Raw genomic sequence first — 6,639 nt, 5'->3', positions numbered from 1 at the left:
TTCTCTTTTGTTGGACAACAGGTTTAGAAATGTGAATACAAGGGAAGTTTAGCTTTAGGCATTTTAATTTAAGCATGTTTAGCTTAGTTAACGGAACTAAGAATGTGGAACGTGAAAACAACACGGACACTCGCGTTACTACAAAGATTTGTTTGATTTGTATTATTAGAGATTTCCGACTTGAGTTTATGTGCATTTTCTCTGTCGGGAAATTATTTTTCACGTGCGGTGCCGGTGATGATGCTTCTTACGTACGTTTCAGAGAACCAGAGGTCAAATATTTCAATCGATAGCTCAGGCATGGCACCGAAATGAGGCACCGAAATCTGCGTTCGGATTCGGTTCTAGGACATAGCGGTTACATAGGTACCGGGTTTCGGTATCCAACCCTAGGGGTCAATTGAATCTTTAACTGTGCTTCAAAATGGGGAAGTCGTGGCCTAATGGTTAGAGAGACCTACGAGTTCGAGTCTCAGGTCCGGCAGGAATTGTAGGTGGGGGGAGTGAATGTACAGCGCTCTCTTCCACCTTCAATACAACGACTGAGGTGCCCTTGAGCAAGGCACCGAACCCCCAACTGCTCCCCGGGCGCCGCAACATAAATGGCTGCCGCTCCCCGGGCGCCGCAGCATAAATGGATGCCCACTGCTCCGGGTGTGTGTGTGTTCACTGCTGTGTGTGTGCACTTAGGATGGGATTAATGCAGAACACTAATTCCTAGTATGGGTAATCATACTTGGCCACATGTCACATCACTTTAAAAAAAAAAAGTGTTTTGTTTTGTGTCAGTGTGTTCAGGCTTAGCAAAGACGCTGATATTGAAGAACGCTCTTCTACAAACTTGAGTGAATTCAACAGATAGCTCATAGCCCACGAGTAAAACTTTGCATCTCATTTTACATTCAAAGACAAAGTTTTACTTTGAGACTTTATTGGTACATTAGCAAAAAAACAGCCTAAGGGTCAACAAGAGGGTGGAAATGGTCATGTAATATTACATTATCACTGCAACAAAACTTTGACAAACATTAGCATTGACCCCTTAAGAGAAATAAAATGATAAAAAATTCCGTGATCCCTTTAAGGACTTTAGATTGTGGCCTGATGCATTTTTAAAACCATATGGCGATGTTAAACCAATAAAAATAATTGACATCCAACGCCTTTTAAACACAAGGCATGTAGAGCAGCAGAAGACGCAAAGGAGGTGCTCTCTGATGAAGATCTTGCAGGGGGATTTCGACACAGTGTCGCTCAGAACCTATTTGTGCTAATTAGCATGAGAGCTGGTGTGGTGGATTTGGTTGGTTGCCTTTCATTTCGAGCTGACAGCTGTGACCGTGATGTGATATAAGCCTGAGAGCCAGTCGGGTGTGATACCCGAGCACTTCTGCATTACAGCCGTCGTCTGCCAATCATTGAAGAGCGAAATCCCACTTGGCACCGAGCAACTACCTGGCATGAGAAGATTAGCTACCTGAACAAGTCAACTTGGATCGAGTTTTAAATGAGAAAGCTGGGCACAGTCAATAGCATGACAAAGGTGCAGTGTTACATATAAGGGATGACAGAACAACAAGGATGAAAAAAGATATAGCCGCCCCATACAAAGAAGTCTGGTATGTAGTAGCCGCCCGGTCAAAGGAGTGTGGGACGTAGGCTTGATAATGTCAGTCAAATGCATAGGGACTTATCAGTGAAGAAGATCTCCTGAATACTTTATAATGTGCCATTCAAAGCATGTCATACAACTCGGTGAGCCAGAAGCCATCACAACCAGCATACCAAACCAGACTCTTGCTGAAAGCCCCTCGTCTTGTGTCAATGTGGGTGTGCAACACTGGCACTGGAGAAAGTCAGTTGGATTTTTTCACTACAGAACATGGAATCATGGCTGATATAATAGCACACTGAAAAGAGCATTCATGTGTAAAGAATCCTGTAAATAAGTAAAACTAGGTTTAAGGTTCAACCAGAATGGTACGCTGGTCTCACATCCAAGTACAAGGTGGAATTTGGAGGGATTTTCCAAAAAAAGAAACTGATATGACGTAGTTTTGAACAAAAGAAACTTCAAAGCAAGTTCGTTTACAGCAGGGGTGTCGAATTCAGTTCCTGGAGGGCCGCTGTCCTGTAGTGTTACCCTAATTAAACACACCTTAACTAATATAATCAAGGTTTTCAGACTCACTAGAAGCTTCCAGGCAAGTGTGTTGGAGCTGGTTGGAGATAAACTCTGCATGACAGTGGCCTTCCACGACTGGAATTTGACACATGTGGTTTTGAGCAGGGATCTTCAACCCTGCTCCTGGAGAGCTACCATCATGTAGACTTTAGTTCCAACACTGCTCCAACACACCTGCCTGTAAGCTTCTAGTGAGTCTGAAGACCTTGATTACATTGGTTCAGGTGTGTTTAATTGAGGTTGGTGCTGAAATCTGCAGGACAGCAGCTCTCCACAAGCAGGGTCGGAGACCCCTGCATTATAGTTTGTTTCTGGAGTTCAAACAGCTTGATAAAGCGGACTTTAGAAAAGTTTGCTCCGGCTGGTAAACACCTTCAAACTACCATTGGTCCATGGTAAATACTTAATAGTTAGGTGTGCTCTGAGGCTCATCTTCTTTGATATGTAAAGGCACCAATATACTTAAAGTGAAATCAAACAACGAAAGTGTGTGATGTAATTTCAAACAAACTCATACCAAAATTAAGTTTGTTTGCAATTCATTTTGGTAGTTCGAACCTACTTGCAAACTTTCCGGAAAACTTTGCTTCGGCAGGTAAATACATTTGAACTACCTTTGAGCCATGGCAGTTATGCTATAAGTCCATAATAGGTACGTAATACTGTAGGTTTGGCTCAGTGGCTCCACAATCCTTGATGTGGATATCTTCTCCAGTACATTTCTTTTGTTCAGTCCATCAAAGTCAGATGCGAGTAAATATGTGAACACACAGGAAAGTTGCTTTATAGTAGAAATTTAAGTTGTAATTCTAATTGAAAGCAACACTGAGACTTTTTTCATTTTTAATATTCTAAAGCTGCTTGTTTTAAAGCAATCTATTGTATAAAGTGCTATATAAATAAACATGACATGAATTGACCGGAGCGCAGAGTTGCGTATATCAGGACCTTAATGAAGGATGCACAGTCCGGCGGGGGATCATGTTGACGATGTGATACGAGCATGGAAAACCATTTACAGTGCAAGAGCGAGGAGTGTGAGAACACAAAACCCAGACACGACATCAGAGAGCTCCAAAGCTCCCCGCAGTTGCAGAAGACAGGAAGAGACAAACTGAGACAAAAGGAAAGAGAAAGAATATAGAGAATCACTACACTCCATACCCAAAACAACACCTTTCCACCCAGTTCCTGTTTTTCCCATGCACCGCCAGAACGGCCTAAGGATTCCCATGTGTTCCTTTCAGAGCACATGTGGCTAAACTCCACATCATCCAAAGGAAGAGACGGACCCTGGTCCCTGCATTCCGCTCAAAATACTCCCTCCCACTTCCAGAAGCTTCCACAAGAAAGTCAACAAATCTCCATCTTGTCTATTTCCAGAGGCTTGAGCTGCTGCCAAAGATTATAGTCCACACCCAGCCCGCTACCACAACTTCTAACCAACCTCCAAACATACTTGACAGCAGCATGCGGCCTAGAGCGAAAACAGTCACACAGTGGCTTGAGGCGCTTGCTAAACTGGGCAAAGTCTATCCAGAATCTGTCTGCAATTAATGGAGCTGCTTTAGTGGCTTATGAGTCAAACAGTTATTTCTCTCCAATTATAACTATAGTATAAAACTGCTATTACACAGCATTATGTACATTTTATACAAACATGACAAGCTCTGATCTGATTGGATGACAGTAAGGGGCTTAACCAATGAGCATGTTTGACAAAGAACTAATTACTGTATTTGTAAGTCTGCAGGTTAGTGGAATTAAATACTAAAGAAGATACTTACAAGAGTTGTTTGAGGCACTTGGTAGGAAAACATACATGTACTGAACTGTTAATCTTTAGGGACACATTTGTTGAATAACTAATTGTGATGAGTGGGACGGGGCCGAAAGCCATGGGAACGGAGCGAGGCCGGTGGAGTAAATGATAATGTGTGACACCTGTGCTACTCACTGGTCTCGAGTCCCACGGAGGAGCTCCTGAAGGATAAAAGGAGGAATGACGACAGTCGGTGCGTTCCAAACGGGATATATCGCCCTCCGAAGGGCACTTTGGAGTGAAAACAATCATGGCCGCCATATTGAAGGGTAATTCCAAACCGAAGTGCTCAAAACTGGCCACTTCAAATGGCCCTTCGGAATGAAGGATTTCGAAGGGTACAACTGATGGACACTTCGGGCTCCTATGATCCTTTGCGCAGATTCTTTGCATGATGACGGCTCCTCCGTGTGGGCACGTGATGATGACGCAGAAGGGCACTTCAAGAAACAGTTGTTTGGTCCCCTACACCCTTCAACACTTCGAAGCTCTCACTCCAGAGGGTAAACCCTTTGAAGGGATTAGGGCATAGGGATGAGCCCTTCCGAATGTAACGCAGGGTAAGTTGGTCTCGAGACCGGTGAGTGACGCAGGTGTCGCGCATTATCATTTGCTCCACCAGCCTCGCTCCGCATCACTGGTAGTTGGACGCACCGGAATAGAGAATGGATTTTAGGTATGCTGTTGTCAAAATATCGAGTACCCTGGGGTTGTTAAATAAAAAGAGCAGCCATAGGCCTATTGCATTTAAATTCAACATTTATATAAACAGGGACAAAAATGACAGCAAAACAATTAAATGACCAGACAAATAATCTTACAATGGAAAACAGAATGTTAAATTAATTGAAGAGGTTTGCCCATGTCCTGTAAACAAACCTGGCTCATTTGAAAACCTGAGGCAACATTTCTGTATTGATTGAAATTTCTATATCAAACAACATTTTCAATGTCAAAAAGAAAATGAAGTATGTACTTTGCTGGTCTAAAACAATACACTCAAATATAAGATGAGTCATAAAATTGCCTGTATACTTTAACTAGCTACAACAAGCACTTGCTACTTACTACTGTACAAACCCAGTGCTCGTTTTATTTGTCAATTAAACTGGTAGCAAAAAGGTTTTCCAGACATTTTATAGTAAATGGACCATAGACCGAACTGTCGGCCACAAATCACTCGGCTACATATGTATCCTCAATTGCTCCTATGCATGTATGCACAGTGGCACAAACAATAGACGCTGGTGCAATCATATCTGCCATTCCCTGGGCTTTGCTTGGAGACAGCGCAGGGTTTCTAAGGGTGTTTTGTGTTGACCAGGATCATGTTTCTCGCATGGTCTCAGGCGGCTGCGCCCATTATGACTCTGATGAATTATGGAAAACATTGCCCCCTTTTCTTCTCTTCTCTTCTCTTCTCTTCTCTTCTCTTTTGAAAACACAGTGGCAGTCAACACAAACACCTTTCAAAACATCCGTTAGAACTTTAACCCCGTCTTGTCTCATCAGACATGAGTACTGAAAAAAAAACAAAAAAACCTTGCTATAAATAGCCAATGCCCTGCTTTACATGTAATATTGGAAATCTCTGGACTGACTGAAAGCAATAAAGATGAGTGACATTTATTTGCACTTCCAACTGTGACATGTATTTTATCTCCTTGTATTACCTGTCAAGTGCCAATAAAGGGTGATCCCCAGCGCACTCCAGGGATTTGGACTGATCTGGCAACAGCTTCTTCTAATAAAAATATATCAAATACTGCACAGATGATCTCCAAATATGGCATTTTTTCCCCTCAGCTCAGACTATAAAGCATATATTGAAGCTGAAATTCTTACACTGTTTTTGTCATAAAAATGTTGAATAAAATAATAATAGTAATAATAATAAACTATATACATTTTATTTTGTCCCTCATAATATCTTGTCTCTGTTGAGAAAATGTACATGTTGGAACACTTACATGAAAGTTTTGGTCTTTTGACACTAATAATAATTCATACACTAATAATAATAATCTATCAATATGGACATACACTCACACATCCATATAGTAAAATTATTTACAGACCCCTTTAAACCACTTTGTGGCTTCATTCTGTGATATGATGATGGTCAGATGACCATGGTTTGAGAATGCGAACACAGTTTGGCCACAGCAGTTTTAGAATGAATGGTTGCAACACCATGACCCACTTCAGTCTGTTTATTCCCACACGTCAAGGCTTCGTTCTTACCAAACAAACTCCGTAATAATGGAGCAAGAAGTCACTTTTTCCTTAGATTGCCCTTTGTGAGCTATCCAAACATCAACTAATTGTAATGGAAATGCCCATTGCTCCAGTAACTCAAAGACCTGCTTTATAATGTTTAGAGACAGTGTGAAACCAGAGAGACACTTTCAGGAGTGCCATTGCAGCATAGGAATAGTACGGTGGCCGAGAAGTGCTAAACAAATCACAATTCTGAAAAAAAAAAAAAAATTACAAACGCAAATGCAAGTCTAAAAAACAAAATACCAATTCAGAAAGCACAACAACAATTCAGAAAACATTATAACAAGTCAGAAAACACAATGACAAATTCGAAAACAAAATAACAAGTCAGAAAACACAACGACAAATC

General features: G+C 41.5%; 1 protein-coding gene across 1 annotated transcript in view; it reads right to left on the bottom strand.

The window, feature by feature from the left end:
* Positions 1-6,639, bottom strand: part of prkd2 (protein kinase D2) — a 43,422-nt gene that overhangs the window by 20,406 nt on the left and 16,377 nt on the right. The window lies entirely within an intron of this gene.

This window comes from Sinocyclocheilus anshuiensis, unplaced genomic scaffold (assembly GCF_001515605.1).
Source record: "Sinocyclocheilus anshuiensis isolate Anshui unplaced genomic scaffold, SAMN03320099.WGS_v1.1 scaffold374, whole genome shotgun sequence".
Classification (NCBI taxonomy): Eukaryota; Metazoa; Chordata; class Actinopteri; order Cypriniformes; family Cyprinidae; genus Sinocyclocheilus; species Sinocyclocheilus anshuiensis.
The sequence above is the reverse complement of the archived record's forward strand: the minus strand, read 5'-3'. Positions and strand labels throughout refer to the sequence as shown.